This window comes from Pinus tabuliformis, chromosome 4_2 (genome assembly GCF_031772625.1).
Source record: "Pinus tabuliformis cultivar Carrire ecotype Pingquan chromosome 4_2, CPIR1, whole genome shotgun sequence".
NCBI lineage: Eukaryota > Viridiplantae > Streptophyta > Pinopsida > Pinales > Pinaceae > Pinus > Pinus tabuliformis.
Genome location: NC_142304.1, coordinates 199,325,133 through 199,348,958, shown reverse-complemented (window position 1 = coordinate 199,348,958; position 23,826 = coordinate 199,325,133).

Sequence of the window (23,826 nt, the reverse complement as noted above, 5' to 3'; positions counted from 1 at the left end):
TGAAGGGTGAGCTTTTGCCCAAAGATTACCAGATTCCTCTCTATTAGTAGGTGCAAAATTTGAAACAGAGAGGAATGATTGTGAGAGAATATACCGTAGAATTTTATCGGGTGAATCTGAGAGCAGGGTACGTTGAAGACACCCCAGAGAAAAACAATAAGGTTTGTGAATGGCCTAAGGCTGGAGATATTGGACGAGATAAGTATTCTTTCTCCAAAAACCATAGAGGAAGCATACCAAAGTGCCTTGAAGGTAGAAGAAAAGATCACTAGGAAGCAGAACGCCAGAAGAGGACGTGGGTCTGGCAGAGGGAAAGGACAATCCTTTGGCAGAGGTAGGACTACCAACAATAATGAAGAAGGCAACAGTTCAAAGACCTCAGGGATGGCAGAAAAGAAAGGTAGCACTAGGGGAGGAAGGCCATACCAGCAAGAAAGGGGTAATGGCAGTGGCAGAGGAGCTGCCTACCAGTGTTACAAGTGCCACAAGTGGGGGCACAGGTCCTTTGAGTGTCCTGAAGGTGAACAGACTGGACAAAGAGGAGCATATGTTTCTCAAACAGAGGAAGTAGAGGTACCACCCCGAGAGGTAGAGAATGTACCAGAGACAGGAGAGGCCTTAATCTTAAATAAGGTACTGCTGAAAGCAGCAAAGGAGACAGCTGACCAAACCCAGAGAAAGCCATTATTCCAGACTGTGTGTAAGTCACATGGAAAACACCGCAAGCTAATTATAGAAAATGGAAGCATTGATAATCTGGTTGCTACAGAGATGGTGGAGAAATTGGGTTTGAAAAGGTTAAAGCACCCAACTCCCTATAAGGTGTCTTGGTTATAGAAAGGACATCAACTACTAGTTGACAAGCAGTGTGCGGTGGGATTCCATATTGGCAAGTATAGGGACAAGGTGACTTGTGATATCATGCCTATGGATGTGTGTCATATTCTGCTAGGTAGACCATGGCAGTATGACCTAAAAGTTGTTCACGACGGAAAGACAAACTACTACAAGTTTGTCAAGGATGGGATTAAGCATACACTAGTACCCATCAAGGAAGAAGAATTTTTAAAATAGATTGAAGATAATGAGATAAAGTATGTCATTGTAAGGAGACCAAGAGTAGTGATGTTGCATACTAAAATTTTTGACTTACCTAAAGAAATCCAAGATTTGTTATAGGAATTCAGTGACATTGTGGTGGATGATTTACCGGATAAGTTACCACCAAAGCGAAGTATCAGTCATCACATAGATTTCATCACCAGAGCTAGTTTACCAAACAAAGTTGCTTACCAGATGATTCCTAAGGACAACAAAGTGATCAGGACGCAGATACAGGAATTCTTGGACAAAGGATTGATACGGGAAAGTTTAAGTCCCTGTGCATTTCCGACAGTTTTAGCTCCCAAGAAAGGAGGCGATTGGCGGATGTGCACTGATTCAAGAGAAATAAATAAAATTACTATCAGGTATAGGTTTCCATTGCCATGAATGGATGGCATGATGAACTGCTTGAGTGGAGTAGCATATTTTTTAAAAATAGATCTAAAGAGCGGATACCACCAGATTAGAATAAGAGAAGGGGACAAATGGAAAACAACTTTCAAAACCAATGAAGGTCTGTATGAATGGCTGGTGATGTCATTTGGGTTGAGTAACACCCCTAGCACTTTCATGCACCTAATGAACGAGATGTTGAAGGAGTTCATTGGAAAATTCGTGATTGTATATCTTGACGATATACTGATTTTCAGTAAGTCCATGGAAGAACATTTTCGACACGTTAGATATGTTTTGGAGAAGTTACAGCAAAATAAGTTGTCGATAAATTTAAACAAATGTTCTTTTTTCAGAAGGAATTATTCTATTTGGGTTTTTTGATATCAGAAAATCAGCTGAAAATGGACCCAAAAAAAGTTGCAGCTATAATCGACTGGCCATCCCCTAAGGGTCTGTTCGAAGTTCGAAGTTTTCATGGGTTGGAAAGTTTCTATTGCAAGTTTATAAAGAATTTTAGTGGAATCTGTGCACCCATGTTGGATACCATCAAAAAGGCAAGTCAACCTTTCCATTGGACTGAAGTTGCAGAGAAAAGTTTCGAGATATTGAAGAAGAAGATTATTCAAAGGGAAATTTTGAGATTGCCTGATTTTAACAAAATTTTCGAAGTTCATTGTGATGCCAGTGGTATGGCCATTGGAGCCATACTCAGCTAGGAAGACAAGCTAGTAGCTTACTTCAGTGAAAAATTAAATAAAAGTAGGCAAAAATACACGTCTTACGACAAGGAGTTTTATGTCGTTGTCCAAACACTGAAGCATTAGAGACATTATTTTTTGGGTAATGAGTTTGTCTTTTTTTTCTGATAATTCTGCATTATAATATGTTATGTAGAAGCATAAGCTGAATCATAAACACGCAAAATGGGTTGAGTACTTGCAGAGTTTTACATTCGTATTGAAGCATATCAATGGTCTAAGCCAACAAGGTAGCAGATGAACTAAGCAAAAGAGTTTTACTCTTACAGGAGAGCACAATACAAGTGTTGGGTTTTGAACACCCGAAGGACTTGTATCAAATCAATGCAAATTTCAAGGAGGCTAATGAAGCCTGCCAAAATCCCTTGTTGAGGAATAGTAGTCCATGGCTGGACTATAACTTACAGGAGGAACTGTTATTCAAGGGAGGACAACTGTCTATTCCAGAATGTTCGATGAGGGAGAACATCATCCGGGAAAAACATCGTGGAGGTCTAGCTAGACATTTCGACATTGATAAGACCTTGGATCATCTCATTCATTTTTACTACTGGCCGAAGATGCGAAGAGACATGCAACGACATGTAACCAGGTGTAAAGTGTGTCAGTTGGCGAAAGGGCATAGTCAGAACACGGGGTTGTATACACCCTTGCCTATTCCAAACAGACCGTCGGACTCAGTTAGTCTAGACTTTGTCTTGGGTCTGCCAAAAACACAGCGGGGTTTTGACTCCATCATGGTGGTGGCGGACCATTTCTCCAAGATGCCCCACTTCATCCTTTGTAGGAAAACCAGTGACGCCACCCATATAGCACACTTGTTTTTCACTGAAATTGTCAGACTGCATGACTTACCCAAGTCCATTGTTTCCGACAGGGATGTGAAATTCACAGGACATTTCTGGTGCACCTTGTGGAAAAAGTTGGACACAGTTAAAATTCAACTCCGCTTATCACCCACAGACCGATGGGCAAACGAAGGTGGTGAATAGGAGTTTAGGAATATTGCTACGGAGTCTAGTTGGGGAAAATTCATGGATGTGGGATCGTGTACTTTCCCAAGTAGAATTTGCTTACAACGATTCAACAAATCGAAGCATGGGAAGCAGTCCTTTCCAGATCTTGTATGGAATGCATCCTCAAGGAGTGCATGAGTTACGAGATTTGGGACACTTAGAAAGGAGTGCTGATGGGGAAGATTTTGCAAGAGAAATTAATGACCTACATGAGCAGGTAAAGTCAAAATTACAGGACAACAGTCAAAGGTACAAACAGAAAGTAGATCTGAAAATACGGGAGGGTATAATTTAACATAGGGGATCAAGTCCTAGCGCATCTGCGTAGAGAAAGATTCCCTAAGGGCGAATACAATAACTTAAAGTTTAAGAAAATTGGACCTTGCAAAATTATGCGTAAGTTTTCTGCAAATGCCTATGAGCTGCAATTGCCTCGAGGTATAGGAATATCGCCCATCTTTAAGGTGGCGGATTTATTCCCGTACATTGACAGTCCCGAAGGGGACAGTTCGGCGCAACAAGATCGGGATACCCAGGAAGAGAGTAGTTCGTTGATGGGACAAATGGCTTCAGCTTAGCCACTTGAGATCGAATGAATCCTCGATACACAGGTGGCCAGGTGGACTCAAAGAAAGGAGTACCTACAGTACCTCATCAAGTGGAAGAACCATCTCATCAAAGACAGTTTGTGGCTTGACATAGGTTAGATACAATGTGCAGGGTATTCTATCAAGGAGCTCATGGACCTGAGCCATGAATTTTCATCTACCCCGGAAACCTGATGTAGGAGCATCTAGCTAAGGGAGGTCATGGCTGGAGTATTTGCCTTTGTATACCAGAAGGAGTTTCTGTTATTTTTTTTAAGTTCCATTCAAAATTTCTGGTTAACAACATTTAGGACATTACACTATGTTTAAGGCTGCCCTAGCCCACTGTTTATTTTTATTTATTGTTCTTTTTATTTTTAATTTATTATTTCAAATTAACTTTAGAATACAGACAAAGATGAACAGTTATCAATGAATAACTAAAATGTAACTACTGACAGTTTAAATAACTGTACAGTGATCTTTAAGAAGGAAGGAAAAAACCACTATAATCATCCATCATAGTATTGAATAAAAAGAAGCATGCAATCATTTTGAGAAGCAAGAAAATCTGAGTCCATATATTGCAGCCTAAAGTATTTCTTTTTTTTCCTCCAAACTTAATTAATTAAGTTCATCTACCCATTTCATAATAGTGACAGAGAGCGAGAAATTATCACAGAGGCAAGAAGAAAACACGGTCGAGTTCCATAAATCAACAGAGAGGGTTTGCAGAAGAGTCGAGTACAATTACCAACAAAGAAAGAAACAAGCATCTACAGGTACCAACAAACTTGTATCATTCACATTTACTATTTTCTTTTCAAAATCTCTGTGTATATATAGATATCAAAAAAGAATTACAGTCCAAGATACAAATATAAAGTCACACACAAGCTACGGGACCGAACAATGAAACAGAGGTCATCCATAAGAGTGCCGAATATAACTATGAGTTCATAAGTTAACCACAGAGTCGACATAATTACAATTTCATAAGTTAACAGCCTGAAGGCGTAAATACACAGAACCATGAAACAGTGAGGCCGAAGCCACAACCCTCGACAACAGATCAAGTAAAGACTACAAACAAGAAACACTTCGAAACAGACAAATAGATAAACGACGAGGCACAACCCTACTTGATACAAAAGCGTAGGTGTCAGGGAAAGAGACTAGCAGCCGATGAGCCCAGTCATTCACCTATAGTGGCCACCAAACAAGGCCATAAGAATCCAAGAAATAGAACCATAACAAGAAATTGAAAACAGGGATGAGGGTTTAAGGAAAGCTCACTTACCAGAGGATTTGAGCCCTTGCAAACGGAGGAAGGAAGCCGCGGACCAAGGTCACAGTCGCCAGAGTGCCCACTGCTCACAAGGAGCAAGAATAATTAGTAACAATAGCAAATGAAACAGAACCCAATAGCAGAGACCTCACCTCGACGAAGCAGCAGAGCACCGAAACAGCAACAGAATGACAAAGGTTAGGGTTTCTTTGGCATAGTGAAGAGGCGGGAGAAGCGAAGCCCGTGGATAGGACAGTTGTCCTCACAACATTAACTCACCAGTACCGCGCCATAAAACCAATCAACCATAAAAATCATCCACGCAATCACACATTAATTATATGTCGTAAGTGATCAGGGCTGGTCTCATCAAACTAGAACAATGTTGTTTTGTTTATCATACAATAATTGTTTTTCTTATAAATATTTTTTTACGGATAATTTTTTTTTAATAATTTAAATTGGTTATAAATAATTAGAATATATATATATATATATATATATATATATATATATATATATATATATATAAACAGTTCATAATGTATATCAAAATCTTAACATATATAAATATATATTTGTCTTATTATACTAACCTTAGTGACATGATATGAATGTGTAGAGCAACCACACACTCTATGAAGTTAAAGAACTTTTCTTAGAGAATGGGAAGGGTGGAATGCAATGCTTTTTCTTTTGTAAACCTATAATATTGAAAAATTGGAATTTTGATTTTGAAATATATATATATATATAGAAAATTAAAACATATCTAAATTGATTAATAATTTTACAAATATTTGTGATTTATTTTACAATTTCAAATATTAATAATGAAAACAATTAATTTATTAATTTTAATTATTATTCAAATACATTTTAGTTTTATTTTATTTATTTGAAAAAAATATACTTTATAATATTCCTATAAATTATATATCAATAATTTTATTTTTATTTGTTATTAAAAAATTTATATTTCTAAAAATGTAAAACATATAATATTATTGCCAATTATCTGGATATGCTTCATAGCTTTTCAAATAGAGAAATATCACCCATTACAACCCAGCATTAAAACATAAGTTGATTGGTTTACAATACAATAAAGGTTTTCTCTATAAATGTTTGTATGGAAGTATTTCTTTTAATTTTAATAACTTTACTATGTTAAAATATACATAAATTTTAATATATTTATTAGAACATAATAGATAATTTATATAAAAAAAAATTAAGCCATATGTAAATATATATTTTTCCAGTTATAATAAATCCATAGTTTTCAATTTTTTTCAAATAATTCAAAATAAAATTAAATAATGTTGAAATCAACTCTAACTAATACCAAATTTAGATATCATATAAAAATCCGGAAAAATGTTGAAATCAATTCTCTAACTAACACCAAATGGAGATGAATGGAGATATCATCGATAAGACATAGGGTACAGAAAAGAGAAACAAAAAACAAATCTGTAAACCCTCCCTCAATCCAATCCAATTCAATACCTGGGAAGATATTAAACAACAGAATCAAAAGTATGGCACTCACTAGAGAGAAGCTTTTTCTTATTTATTGGTGCCTACAAACGCGAGCACTCGTCCAATTTTTTCCCACTCTACATAAGAATCCATGGTATGCAGCGCAATACAGTCCAGTTTATGAATGCACAATCGATGGAAAGCACATCTAATTAACCATGTTTTAACTCTGACCCAGTTCCGAGTGACCAACGAAGCATCCTAGAAGAATCCAAACGTATCAGGTCTCTTCTTTGAGTTCAAAAATCTCTCCAGGTTGACAGCTCTTTGATCAACTTCCTAAAAGTAAATCACATGGGTTTCATATTTGATACATTTATTTATTTCCTTCATTTATCACAGCGAAGGTCAGCGAAGGTTTACTCTTGCGATTGTTTTGTAAATGGTCGTTTCTCAGAAAAGAGAAACTCTTCTCTGAATCCTAACGATAAAATAGTCATTCCTTCTCACAAAATTACGATGAAAAGTCTTTACAGCAATCCATTCATCTGCTTTGTCTCAGAGATTTTGCCCATCGGCTGCTGGGCCCAGAGTGAGATGAACTGGAAATCACTACGACTGATAGCTCTTCTGTATCAAGAGCTGGACTATATTTCCTTCTCTTGCTTTTCTTTATATTGCTATCTCTAGCAAGGCAGGGATAACAAGGTTTGGATATGATTGGGATCCAAAATATGGAGTTCATTGTAATTGTGATCCAAAATATAGAGTTTTATGGAGCTCTATGCTACCCCCAAGTGACTATATAATATATCAGTTTGTACATGAGAAAATAAGTCACTTAGAGACGACTTGTAATTACTATTCAATAAAGTACAACTCAATCCATTATATATGCCCTCTCTTCATTCCCTCCGCTTATTATTCCATTTCTACCCACCCTAGGATTGTGTTTGTAGTTTTTTTTCCCTATCTTCATGGTTAAGATCAAAGATCAGCAAGCAGATGTATCCCAAAACATATAAAACACTAGTTTATAATATTATTGGATAGTGGTGGGATGTTAATATGATATCTTTTTTATCTGATTTCAAATTATAGGAGTTGACATTTTAACACTTCGCGATCAATTTGAAGAGTGAACTAGCTTACTAAACTTTTGCTAAATCATAAATTCTTAATCGATTTAGCTTACTAGGTATTAAATCACTATTAAATATATCTGTTATGTTATAATCGAAAAATTAGTTAGTCCAGATTACTCCAACACAAAATTCACGAAGAAAAAAAAATTAAATAAATATTATTGAATCGTGGATAATAGAGGTCCATAATCGTGCTCATACATGGCTAACTTAGCAAGGCATTTTCTTTGGAGCCACGCCCATGAGGGAACGATCCTTTCCCCAACCTTCACAAACAGTCGAGCTTAACGTTTGAAATATGGGGTCATCAAAAGATGAACCTGAGCCATAAGCTCGTCATCAGGTTTCCCAGGGACATCATAACCTACAACGTAACGACACATTCAATTGGTACTGGCAGAATTTACTTGGACCTGAGCTATAAACTTGTCATCGGGTTCCCCAGGGACATCACAACCTACCGCTTAACCACACCTTCCATTGGTATTAGCAGAATTGACTTGGACATACATCCCGTGATGTTTGATCATGATCCTGAAGCCTCTACGATGACTAGCGAATCTGGTGGAACGTTTAAAGAAGGGCCTTTCAAAAGGGAAAGAAACACAGGTATGGACGTACCTTGGAGCCTTTATAGAATAGAGGAGGGGGCTACTGAAGTTGAACATGTAACATTGCGTGGAACACGAAAGCACAATGTCAATCATTTCCAATATATGCAAGCATGGAGAGTAATATCTATGCACAGACTAGATGGATGTAAAACAAAAGCAATAGCAGCAGTAATCAGTTAAGGTCAAGGACTTACTGCTGGATAGCTCATTTTGTTGCTCAGATAGTTTTGTTGATCATATAGTTAAAATAGATATTTTAAATCATATTTAAACTGCACATTATATTTTGTATATGAGTAAAAATTTGTTGCTAAACATTTTGATATAAATCTGATATAAATTTTGAAACATTTATGTCATTGATAATTCCAGAATTAGGAAAACAAAAAAATAAATAAATTTAGTTAATATAATTAATTTATCATAATTAAAAATAATAAGATTTTCATTTCCCATTTGTAATTTGATAATTTTATTTTAGATAATTATATAAAATAATTATATTAAGATAAAATATAATAACTTATTTATAAAGCATTATATAAAAATTAAGATTTAAGGTTGAAAGGAATCAAATCAATATAAAATCATTAAAAGTAATGCATAGATTCTTCAATTAATATATTATATACAATTTATATTTTCTAATATTATCTTATATAATTTTTCAACTAATAATTTAATAATGTATTAAATTTAAATTTAATTTTTTTTTTTAATTTAGTGTAATGATAAGTTTTGTAATATATATATTATTATAATAAGTTTATTTATTAAGTTAATATACAAATAAATTAGAGTAACATTTGCTTTCATGAACAAAATTAAGATTAGATATTACTAAAAGATATAGGACTTTAATATAAAAGATACTAGTTTAATATAGCCATAAATAATTTTTAAGTTTTGGAGTATGTTCTTAGAGTGTTTATAATTAGTCAACAGCTCTTATTCCTTGGAATTAAGGAAGTGAATTAATAGCCTAATAGATATGGTTTTCCAATAGATTATTTTAGGTGACATGATTTTCCCTAAATAGAAATTGGTCTATCTTCACAAATATTATTGAGTGTTAGTTACCCTTATTACTTATAGACAACCCATTTATGATATTGTTTTCAGACTTCCAAAAAAAAAGGAATTTTAGAAAAGAATGCAATGTACCTTCAAAATAATTCCCTAGAGAAATCACTACTATGAAAGCAAGCCAAATATTAGGCCATGTAAGTGAGAAGGTCTATCACTATTATGAAACAAATTATTAGGCCATTTATGAGAAAAGGGCCTACCAACCCTAGAAACAAAAATATTCTTAATGGCTTGACAATTATAGCCTTGAACTTTTATTTTGCAAACATTGCATATACAGAAAATGAACCATGTTAAATTTATTTCCAATTCTTACAAATCTTATGGTTGTTGGGATTAATTCATTAAAACACACTTGATCAAGTTAAAGTTCATTCAATTTCTAAGAATTTTTGGTATTGTCATTCATTGATGATTATTATAGAAGGAGATGGATATATTTTCCAATAACTATATCTAGTGTTTTTAATATTTTGAGATTAAAACTCTCTTGGGAAGTTATAGTTATAGGAGGATTAAGGTGTTGAGGATTTATAATGGTAGTGTATTATGCTCCATGGAGTTTGATAAGTTTTAGAAGGATAGTGAAATTCGAAGACAAAATATCATTCCACATACCTCTCAATAGAATGGAGATGTAGAGTGGATGAACAAGACATTGTTGGAGAGACCTACGAGTTTGCTTAGTAGAGCCATATTAGAGAACAAATTTTGGATAGAAATGGTGTATAATAAATGTTACTTGATTAAGATATCTAAGTATAATACCCCTAAGTAGGAATACATATGAAGAATAAATCACTTTAGCATCTTCATGTTTTATGGTATATGGTAATGTGCCTAAGCACAAGTGCTTAATGTTTGATAATAAACTATTAAAATGTATCTTCATCTACTACGGAGTGGTGTGAAACGGTACAAGGTTTATAATACTACAACTAAATTTTGTTAATAAAAATAATGATATTTTTAAATAATCCAAGTCTTCTCTAATCAAGGTTAAGTGGAAAGGTGATGAGAATAGGTTAATGGTTTAACTACCTTGCAAAAATAATAACTATAAATAAGAAAACTTATTAAAAGATCATGATATAATAGATGTGGAGGAGAGTTTAGGGAATTTTAAAGAAAAAGTAGGAATCAACCTAAATTTTTTTTTGTAGGTTCACTCCAGAAAGAAGGAAATCATACAAATATATTTATAGTTTGATTTTATAACACTAACAAACCTTTAACTATAAAAAAGGTAAACCTATAACTATGAAAAAGGTAAGGAGGATTGTATATAATGGGTGGAGACTCATTGAATGTAAGTAGGATTTCAAAAGAAAAGATTAGTTTAGATGAAAATTTTGAATAGTAGAAAGAAAAGTTGTCTATAAAAATATATTCAAAGGTTGAAGACATAAAATTTGATAAAAAAATTTCCAAATATAAATCAATAGAAATATCATCTTAAAAAAACATAGAAATATCATCCAGAAAACATAGATTACGAAAAAGGAAAAAAAAACAAACAGTAAACCCTCCCTCAATCCTGGGAAGATATTTAAAAACAGAATCAAAACTATGGCACTAACTTGAGGAATTTTTTTTCTTCTTTATGGCAGCTTACAAACTCGAGCACTCCTCCCAATTTTCCCCACTCTACATACGAAAATCCATGCGATACAGCGCAATGACAATCCAGTTTATGGATGCACAATCCATGGAAAGCACATCTAATTCAGCATGTTTGAACTCTGACCCAGTTCCATGTGAGAAACGAAGCATCCTACCACTCACTTGAGAAGAATCCAAACGTATCAGGTCTCTTACCAATTCAGAAGAATCCAAACGTATCAGGCCTCGCCTCTGAGTTCAAAAATCTCTCCAGCTTCACAGCCTTTGATGAACTTCCTAAAAGTAAACCATATGCGTTTCATATTTTATATATTTATTTGTTTTCTTCATTTATCACAGCGAAGGTTTACTCTTGTGAATGATATATGAACGGTCGTTTCTCAGAAAAAATAAATTCCTCCCTAAGTCATAACCATAAAAAAGTGACTCCTCAACTTAGGATGAAAAAGTCTTTGCACATCGCCTGTTGGGCCAGAGGGATGAACTGGACATCACTAAGACGGATAGCTTTTTTGTATCAAGAAGTAGACTATATTTCCTCTCTTATTTCTCTCGCTTTTCTTTTTACTCTTATCTCCAGCATGGCCGGGATAACAAGGATTGATATGATTGGCATCCAAAATATGGAGTTCAAAGTAATTGGGATCCAAAATATACAGTTTTATGGAGCTCTATGCTACCCGGAGTGACTATATAATATATGAGTGTGTAACTTTGTACATGAGAAAAGAAGTTAGCTAGAGACGACTTGTGAGAACTGTTGAATAAAGCACAACTCAATCCATTATATATACTCTCTTTTCATTCCTTCCCATTATTATTTCATTTCTACCGACCTTAGGATTGTATTGGTAGCCTTTTCCCTATCTTCGTGGCTGAGATCAGAAAAGAAAGCAGATGTATCCCAAAACACAGATGTATTCCAATTCCCTCCAATTATTATTCCATTTCTACCTACCTTAGGATTGCGTTCGTAACGTTTTCCCCATCTTCATGGGGAAGATCAGCAAGCAGATGTATCCGAAAACACAGATGTATTCCAAAACACATAGTACATTAGGTTATAATATTATTGTTCCATTCTACCTACCTTGGGATTAGGATTGTGTTGGTAGCGTTTTCCCCTTCTTCATGGCTAAGATTCGAGAAACCTGACCACTTATGCGTTTTCAGCATAATATCTTGCTTGCCTTTGCTTGCCGGATGGGGGGCTTCATTCGCCCGTCGGCATCTTAAAACATTAGCTTATAGTATTATTGGATAGTGGTTGGTATAGTTTGATTCTATCTCTTTTACCTGCTTTTAAATCGCAAAGTTGACATTTTGGCATCTTCTGATCAACCTCAAGAGTGGGCTTGCTTACTGGACTTTTGTTAAATCATAAATTTTTAATATATCTATTTTTCTTAATATATTTTATTGACTATTAGTTATACTATTATAATTTTATGTTATGATAGTAACAAAAATTAAAATTAATCTTGTAAATAGTCCAAATTACTCCAACCTAAAATTTTCTGCCATAAAAATAAATAAATAAATAATATTGAATAATGATTAATAAAAATCCATAATAAATCTTGCTCATACTATATGACTAACTTAGTAACACATTTTCTTTGGAGCCACACTCATTAGGGAACGATCCTTTCCCCAACCTTCACAAACAGTCGGGCTTAACGTTTGAAATATGGGGTCGTTGAAAAACTAACCTGAGGTATAAGCTCGTCATCAGGTTCCCTGGGGACATCATAACCTACAACGTAACGGCACCTTCAATTGGTATTGGCAGAATTGACTTGGACCTGAGCTATAAGCTTGTCATCAGGTTCCCAGGGACATCATAACCTACCACTTAAGGACACCTTCCACTCGTGTTGGCAGAGTTGATTGGGACGTACATCCCGTGATGTTTGAACGTGATCCTGAAACCTCTACGATGGAACGCTTAAACGGTTAAAGAAAGAGCTTTCAAAAGGGAAAGAAACACAGAAATTGGCGTACCTTGCAGCCTCTATAGAATAGAGCAGGGGACTATTGAAGTTGAACATAGGGTGGAACACGAAAGCACAATGTCAATCATGCCCAATATATGCAAGCATGGAGTGTAATATCTATGCACAGACTGCCCAATATATGCAAGCATGGAGTGTAATATCTATACACAGACTAGATGGATGTAAAACTAAAGCAATAGCAGCAGTAATCCCTCAAGGTCAAGCGCTTATGGTTGGATAGTTCATTTTGTTGCTCAGATAGTTTTGTTGATCGTATAGTTAAAATAGATATTTTAAACAATATTTAAACTGAACATTATATTTAGGCTGATAGGCCTTTCCTATGCATCAACAATTGTCAACACTTTTACCCTTCTCCGTTCGATCAATTGAGACACTTTCAACTGTTGATTTGCAGTGTGACTGCTTTTTCCAAATAGGCATGTTCTTTTTCCATCTTTCTTAGCTTTTGGCAAGCACTAGCCTGCTGTGATTCCGCTTCTTGGGCTTGTAAAAGCAGCGGTGCGATTGATTTATTGGGAGATCAATTCGCACAGAGCAGGGAAGGGACTCGTCATAATCAAGAAGGCCATCCTCTGGAAATTGTTGCAGGGATATTAACCATGGAGCACTCTGACGAATCAACTTCCAGTACTGCAACCTCTGCAATTACTACTCCATCGTCTTTAGATCCTTGTATTTTAATCAACATCGTGCCCGATCTATTGGAGAGCATATTTCTGAGAGTGCCATCGCAGCAATATCCCCAGATCCGGAGGACGTGCAGGGCACTGAAAGGGTCTCTTGACGAAAGCATGTTCCTTGGTCGGTATATCGAAGAGCAGGTTGTGGAACGCGGAGAAATCATGGTTCCGGTGAAGTTGGGGTGGAGGAGCCGTGTAGCACGTTACAGGAACAGATGCAGTGGTCGGGTATCGTGGGAGTTGGGCTGCAAACTCGGCTCCTGCTACTATCGATGCTATAATATCAGAAAATTCAAGTTGAGAGAAAATCGATGTTACAATACCAGAAAATTCAAGTCGACAGAAAATGGAGCGGAAAGTTCCACACTGGTTAGCTGCCATGACAGACTGTTTTGCCCATGGATTGAATGCTCGACATGGCACAGGTGGTTTGACGTTGGCTTCGTGCGTACTTTTCTGCGAAACAGGGCACCCGAATTCGAGAACAATACCGAATTAGAGAGCGATACTGAATTAGAGAGCAAAGGCAAACACCCTCGATGTGGCACGGGTGATCAACTCTGCAATGTGTGTTCAGGGTAAGTTTGTCTGCAGTTTTCTTTTGAATTTGCTTAGTTTATGTTTCTAAGTGGGCTTAATTTAAGTTTATGGTTTTTTTCCAATGTATAATGTTTTTACTTTTAAATTAATAATGTAAGTTTATGTGACAGCAGACACAAATAGCGCGACTCAGCTCGCGTATGCATAGAGAACTGAAGCGGCTGCAAACTGATCCTCCTCCCTGAATCTGCGCATGGCCTTCCAATGATAATCTCCTCACTCGCCTTGAAGCGCGTAAGTTTTTTTCCTTGATTTATCTTGACTTTAAGTGCATCTAAAGCTAGGGTCTGAATGCAACAAGCTTTGTGATTTCCAATAGAGATTGAAGGGCCTGAGGGGATTGTTTATGCTGAAGGGATTTTCAAGCTTGAGATCCAAGAACCCGAAAGGTTATTTGAATTAATTCCTTTTTAGTAGCTCTAACCGTTTCTATTCTGGAATGATAATCTCCTCACTCGCCTTGAAGCGCGTAAGTTTTTTTCCTGGATTTATTTTGATTCTAAGTGCGTCTAAACCTAGGGTCTGAATGCAACAAGCTTTGTGATTGCCAACAGAGATTGAAGGGCCCGAGGGGACTGTTTTTGCTAAAGAGATTTTCAAGCCCGAGATCCAAGAACCTGAAAGGTTATTTGAATTAATTCCTTTTTAGTAGTTGTAACAGTTTCGATTCTAGAACAATCTGAGTTCCAATTTAGGTTTTTCGGTCTATTGAGTATGATTTTATTTTATGGATTTCAAGTCGTTTTTAATATTATTTCTCCAATTGTAATATTATTTCTCCAATTGTAGATATCCTTTCGAGCCTCCAAATTTGAAATTTGTGACCCCAATTTGTCATCCCAATATTGACAACGGAGGGTGTATTTGCCTCGATATCTTGAATTTTCCACCCAAGTTATGTGCAATTAGCTCGCACATCTGAGTAGGAAATAATTTATTGTTGCTAAGAATGTATTTTTCTCGTGTTGTAACAATATTTTTATTAATAGTGGAAGGGGAACAAAAGAGTGGTAACTGTTCACAGCTAGTTAAAAACCAGCTCAACAAACAAAAATATGACGAAGCTTTCATGACCTTGCTATGGCTAATGGTTCAATGAACGGCTCCTCTAAAGTACTTAGATTTTTTTTCTCTCTCTTTTTAGCCCCCATTAAACTCTGATTTCAATTTTAGCTTAAATGTTGTCGCAGGCAAGGTGCAGTTATTCCACCAAAATCACCCAGGACTAGTTCTAGCATTAACAATTATGCCTTTGGTTGAGATTCTAGATTAGAATCACAACATTCACAAGCATTTACGTATGAAAAATAGGCCACTAAATCATGACAACACTAGCACAAGAAGGAAAATTAAAGAGCCACATTAGACAAAACAGCTGTCCAAAATCTTGAAAATCAAGAGAGTCTTCGTTTGCATTCCATTCCATTTCATGGCATTGTTCAGATTATTCAGTCTCACCTTATTTAATTCTTAAAATTTGTTGAAATGTTGTTCATACTACAAAGCCAAAGGTTGTGAACGTGTTGACTTTATCTATTTTTTTAACTAAAGGTATTACATTCCATGATTTTGGTGGTTCCAGGGTTTAAGCCACGGTCGTATCGTCATATTTGTTGGTTTAGATCTGTTTATTTTGAGTGTTGTAGTTAATTTATGGGTAATAAATTTCAAAAGAGTGTGATCTTATAAGAGATTCTTTGTGATGGGATTGATATTTCTAAGAAAATTTCCCTTCTTATCATTCTATATGTAATAATTTTTCATTTACTTGTTATCACTCTATATGTAGATGATCGTTATCCTTTAGTAACAATATGGATGTTATTGGTGATTTGAAGTGTCGACCTTAAATAGGATTTGTTGTGAAGGACTTGGGACTATAAAATATATCTTAAGAATGCAAATTCAAAGGAATAGATAAAATAAAATTCTTCGATTGAGATAGTTTGAGTATATAAATTCTACCCTACAATATGTTTTCATGACAAAATGCAGAGTATTTAGTGATCTAGTTTCTATGCTAACTAACCTTTCTCTTTAGTAGTTACTTACCATAGTTATAGAGATGGAAAACATGGATTCCATTCATTATACTAGTGTATTTAATGCTTATATGCATGCTATATAGTATATAGTTTGTATTAAACCATACATTGCCCTATTAGTGGGAGTTTTCAGTTGTTTCATGGCTATCCTGGGATGTGAACATACTAATATAGTCAAGAGAGTCTAGAGGAATTTGTGAGGTACATTTAAATGATCCATTTACTATAAAAGATGTGCTTGATGGGAACAATCATGGTGAATATATATGTGCATGTCCATTCTAATTGGGTAGGGATTTAATATAGAATGTGATATATGAGTACATAAATGTTTTCCTTGTTTGGTGGAGTACTAAACTCTGATTTCAATTTTAGCTTAAATGTTGTCGCAGGCAAGGTGCAGTTATTCCACCAGAATCACCCAGGACTAGTTCTAGCATTAACAATTATGCCTTTGGTTGAGATTCTAGATTAGAATCACAACATTCACAAGCATTTACGTACGAAAAATAGGCCACTAAATCATGACACCACTAGCACAAGAAGGAAAATTAAAGAGCCACATTAGACAAAACAGTTGTCCAAAATCTTGAAAATGTCAGTCGAGTCTTCGTTTGCATTCCATTCCATTTCATGGCATTGTTCAGATTATTCAGTCTCACCTTATTTAATTCTTAAAATTTGTTGAAATGTTGTTCATACTACAAAGCCAAAGGTTGTGAACGTGTTGACTTTATCTGTTTTTTTAACTAAAGGTAATTTTACGCTAAAAAAGAGATGTAAATTCTTATAATTATTACATTCCATGATTTTGGTGGTTCCAGGGTTTAAGCCACGGCCGTATCGTCATATTTGTTGGTTTAGATCTGTTTATTTTGAGTGTTGTAGTTAATTTATGGGTAATAAATTTCAAAAGAGTGTGATCTTATAAAAGATTCTTTGTGATGGGATTGATATTTCTAAGAAAATTTCCCTTCTTATCATTCTATATGTAATAATTTTTCATTTACTTGTTATCACTCTATATGTAGATGATCGTTATCCTTTAGCAACAATATGGATGTTATTGGTGATTTGAAGTCTCGACCTTAAATAGGATTTGTTGTGAAGGACTTGGGACTGTAAAATATATCTTAAGAATGCAAATTCAAAGGAATAGATAAAATAAAATGCTTCGATTGAGATAGTTTGAATATATAAATTGTACCCTACAATATGTTTTCATGACAAAATGCAGAGTATTTAGTGATCTAGTTTCTATGCTAACTAACCTTTCTCTTTAGTATTTACTTACAATAGTTATAGAGATGGACAACATGGATTCCATTCATTATACTAGTGTATTTAATGGTTATATGCATGCTATATAGTATATAGTTTGTATTAAACCATACATTGCCCTATTAGTGGGAGTTTTCAGTTGTTTCATGGCTATCTTGGGATGTGAACATACTAATATAGTCAAGAGAGTCTAGAGGAATTTGTGAGGTACATTTAAATGATCCATTTACTATAAAAGATGTGCTTGATGGGAACAATCATGGTGAATATATATGTGTATGTCCATTCTAATTGGGTAGGGATTTAATATAGAATGTGATATATGAGTACATAAATGTTTTCATTGTTTGGTGGAGTATTAAGATGGGTATCTAGGAAAATACAAGATAAAGTTGGTTTTTGTACTATTCTACTAACATGTATGGCATCTACTTATGCATGTCCAGATTTCATTTTACTTATTAAATTGTTTATAAATAGGTCTTGAATGTGATATAAAATGTAGCATGCCTCAAAAAATTGAAAGAACACAACATTTCTTGCAAAGGAAAAGAATGTAGATATCGAGTTCTATTTAATAGGGACATTATAGGTGATGGAAATGTCACATCAAATAAAGTTAACACATTATTGAATATTGTAGATGCATTAAAAAACTAGTAGTTGTAGGTAAATTGAAGTGGTTCTTTAAGTCTATGGGGCTCATGAGGCACTGCAATTAGCTAAGAGTTTAATGTAGTCTCCCTTATACCCTTGCCAGGTATATGAAAGCTAGGAGAATATTGGCACAAGTTTTTCAGACATTTTGTAATATTGTATTAGAGTGGTATATAAATGAAAATATAATGTAGAGAACACATGCAAAGTACTGGTAGGGAATAAATGTAGACTAATGGTAGGAAATAAATCTAGAATAGTTTTAGGTTAGGGAATAGCCTAGTAGTGATTTCAAATATGTATAAATGAAACACCATAAATAGTTTATGGATTAATAGGCTTATTTATTGAGCCCTAAGGTTGCAAGAGATATGATCATATAAATTTTATTTTACTATTATGTTTGCTTAAATATCTTTAGAATTATGTTACTCTTGAACATTTGTTTAATATTGGAAGTGATTTTCCCAAGAAATCATGTTGTTAATGTTTTGTTGTTTCTTTTGCAACTAATTTATTTTTAAACTTTTTTTCATATGGTTCTCTCAAGGAATAATGTAAGAAACATATTTTTCACCTCTACTTCCTTCAATATTGTGTCACATTTTGGCCTAAAGAAGTTACTAATATAGTTGACTTAAAAAATGTATATCATCATGACATTTCAAGATAAAATGACATTTCAATAGTGATAATTTAAGATGTTTATTTGAGTACTAACATATTGTGACATTCTTACAATAATAATAAAATGTTTGACTTCAAAATAATTTCACATAAAAACATTTGAAGTAGAATAAATTAAGAGGTTATCTTTGAGTTTGACAATATAGTTTGTTTTTAATAGTATTGTTTTTAATAGTATGTCACATTGAGGCATTTTGAGAATAATAGTTTATGAAGTTGACTTAAATAATATAAGAGATTATGATTAAGTTTGATAATATGGTTTTGTTCAATATTACAACATTTTTAAAATTTCAATAATAATAATATAAAAAGAAGATATAATATGAATATATGTTATTATTGACGAAACTATAATTATATATTTGTCTTCCTTTGTTAGAATTATTAATATTTTATATAATGTATTATATTATTGTGAAGTGTTTAAAATATAATTTAAAAATTATTGTTTGCCATATAGAAGTGTTTGAGCAATTATTATTTATCGAGTATATATATATATATATATATATATATATATATATATATATATATATATATATATATATATATATATATATCCATTATATAAATATATTAGTATTTTTCAATTAGGTTTAACTTTATGTGAGTAAATAATTTTTTATTTTTATTATAAAAACAAAAAATTATTTAAGAGGTTATCCTTGAGTTTGACAATATAGTTTCTTTTTAATAATATGTCACGTGAGAATGATAATTTATGAAGTTGGCTTAAATAATACAAGATATTATGATTAAGATTGCTAATATGGTTTTGTTCAATATTACAACATTTTTAACAATTCAATAATAATAATTCAAAATATAGATATAATATGAGTATTTCTTATTATTGACCACACTATAATTATATATTTATCCTCCTTTGTTAGAATTACTAATATTTTATATAATGTATTGTATTATTGTGAAGTGTTTAAAATATAATTTAAAGATTATTGTTTGCCATATAAAAGTGTTTGAGCAATTATTATTTATCAAGTAATATATATATAATGTTTATATCAGTCCATTATATAAATATATTAGTATTTTTCAATTAGGTTTAACTTTATGAGAGTAAATAATTTTTTTTTTATTATAAAAATAAAAAAATTATTTAAGAGGTTATTTTGAGTTTGACATTATAGTTTGTTTTTAATAGTATGTCATACCGAGGCATTTTGAGAATAATAATTTATGAAGTTGACTTAAATAATACAAGAGATTATGATTAAGATTGATAATATGGTTTTGTTCAATATCACAAAATTTTTAACATTTCAATAATAATAATTTAAAATGTAGATATAATATGAATATTTCTTATTATTGACCACACTATAATAATATATTTGTCCTCGTTTGTTATAATTATTAGTATTTTATGTAATATATTGTATTATTGTGAAGTGTTCAAAATATAATTTAAAGATTACTATTTGTCAAGCAATTATTATTTATCGAATAGTATATAAAATGTTTATATCAAACCATTATATAGATATATTAGTATTTTTCAATTAGATTTAATTTCATGAAAGTAAATAATATTTATATTTTAAATATAAAAAATTATAATATTATAATATAAAAAATATTATATTATATTTTCATATTCATATCTTTTATTTATCTATTAATTTTTTTTCCTAATTTAATAAATTCGAAGAAAGCAATCCATTTTGTACCCTATCAAATTCATTATATACACCTATCAAATTCATTATATACACCAAACCAATTAGCATTAAACACCAAATATACTAACTCTTTTAGAAACCTATCGGTGCCTTTTAATATGCAGGGTTTCTTTTATTATGCAGGGTCTATATTGCAATTGGGGTTGAGAGATTTATTTATTTTAATTAAAAAGATGGTTGAGATTTAAGGTGGAGCTAATATTCTTAGTCTAAGATGAGCATGGAAGGATAAGATTTAATGTCGATTGATATGTTATGCGTTAAAATGTCATTAATTATTGTTTTGTATTATTTTCTCCCTCCACACACCCTCAATGCCCGCACGTGCTCGATTCACATTCTCCTGCAAGTATTTGCCTACCAAAATGAATATAACTGAAAAGCCCTCATGGCTCCCGGACTAGAAATCTTTGGCACAGGTTTGAATTCACAGACTTATTCAAACGTTTCCATTGACAAATTCTTTGACCAATTTCATGTTAATTTTCTGCTACTCATAACGATTCGCCACCATGAATCCTTCTCCCGGTGCCATGAATTTCCTAGCAACGCTCAGTAGTTTGATGTAGTGTCCCTTTTACCCTTGCAAGATATATATGCAAGCTAGGAGAATCCTGGCACAAGTTTGTTATACATCTTATAATATTGTATTAGAGTGGGATACAAATGATATTGTAAAGTAAGAACACATGCAAAGTAATGGTAGGGAATAACTGTAAGTTAATGGTAATAAATAAACGTAGAGTAGTATTAGGTTAGAGAATGGCTTAGTAGTGATTCCAAATATGTATAAATTAAATAGTATAAACCGTTTATGGGTTGATGTGCTTACTTATTTAGCTTTACTGATATGATTGTATAAGTTTTATCTTGCTAATATGTTGTTTAAATTTCTATAGAATTATGTTATTGCTGAATTTAATTTTTTTTTTTATTGGAAGAAATATTTATGTTTTGTTGTTTTGTTTGCAGCTAATTTATTTTTGAACTTTTTTTTTCATATTGTTCTCTCCTGGAATAGTGTAAGAAACATATTTTTCACCTCCATTTCTTTCAATATTGACACATTTTGGCATGAAGAAGTTGTTAATATGGTTGGCTTAAAAACGGTGTAGCATCATGACATTTCTAGATAAAATGACATTTCAATGGTGATAATTTAAGATGTTTATTTAAGTATTGTGACATTTTTAGAATAATAATAATAATGTATTTGACATCAAAATAATTTCACATAAAAATATTTGAAGTGGAATAAGTTAAAACGTTATGTTTGAGTTTGACAATATAGTTTATTTTTAATAGTATGTCACATTGAGGCATCTTGAGAATAATAATTTATCAAATCGACTTAAATAATACAAGAGATTATCATTAATATTAAGATTGATAATATAGTTTTGTTCAATATTACAACATTTTTAATATTTCAATAATAATAATTTAAAAAGTAAATATAATATGAATATTTTTTATTATTAACCACACTATAATTATATATTTGCCCTGTTTTATTAAAATTATTAATATTTCATATAATGTTTTATATAATTCTATATTTGTCTTCTTTCATTAAAATTATTTTATATATGATTGTAAAATGTTTAAAATATAATTTAAAAATCATTATTTGCTGTTTGAGCAATTATTATTTATTGAATAATATATATTAAGTTTACATCAATCCATTATATAGATATATTAGTAATTTTCAATTAAGTTTAAATATATTAGTAGTTTTCCATTAAGTTTAATTTGATGAGTAAAAAGTATATATATATATATATATATGTTTATATCAATCCATTATATAAATATATTAGTATTTTTCAATTAGGTTTAACTTTATGTGAGTAAATAATTTTTTATTTTTATTATAAAAACAAAAAATTATTTAAGAGGTTATCCTTGAGTTTGACAATATAGTTTCTTTTTAATAATATGTCACGTGAGAATGATAATTTATGAAGTTGACTTAAATAATACAAGATATTATGATTAAGATTGATAATATGGTTTTGTTCAATATTACAACATTTTTAACACTTCAATAATAATAATTCAAAATATAGATATAATATGAGTATTTCTTATTATTGACCACACTATAATTATATATTTATCCTCCTTTGTTAGAATTACTAATATTTTATATAATGTATTGTATTATTGTGAAGTGTTTAAAATATAATTTAAAGATTATTGTTTGCCATATAAAAGTGTTTGAGCAATTATTATTTATCAAGTAATATATATAATGTTTATATCAATCCATTATATAAATATATTAGTATTTTTCAATTAGGTTTAACTTTATGAGAGTAAATATTTTTTTTTTATTATAAAAATAAAAAAATTATTTAAGAGGTTATTTTGAGTTTGACAATATAGTTTGTTTTTAATAGTATGTCACACCGAGGCATTTTGAGAATAATAATTTATGAAGTTGACTTAAATAATACAAGAGATTATGATTAAGATTGATAATATGGTTTTGTTCAATATCACAAAATTTTTAACATTTCAATAATAATAATTTAAAATGTAGATATAATATGAATATTTCTTATTATTGACCACACTATAATAATATATTTGTCCTCGTTTGTTATAATTATTAGTATTTTATGTAATATATTGTATTATTGTGAAGTGTTCAAAATATAATTTAAAGATTACTATTTGTCAAGCAATTATTATTTATCGAATAGTATATAAAATGTTTATATCAAACCATTATATAAATATATTAGTATTTTTCAATTAGATTTAATTTCATGAAAGTAAATAATATTTATATTTTAAATATAAAAAATTATAATATTATAATATAAAAAATATTATATTATATTTTCATATTCATATCTTTTATTTATCTATTAATTTTTTTTCCTAATTTAATAAAATCGAAAAAAGCAATCCATTTTGTACCTATCAAATTCATTATATACACCAAACCAATTAGCATTAAACACCAAATATACTAACTCTTTTAGAGACCTATTGGTGCCTTTTATTATGCATGGTCTTTATTGCAATTGGGG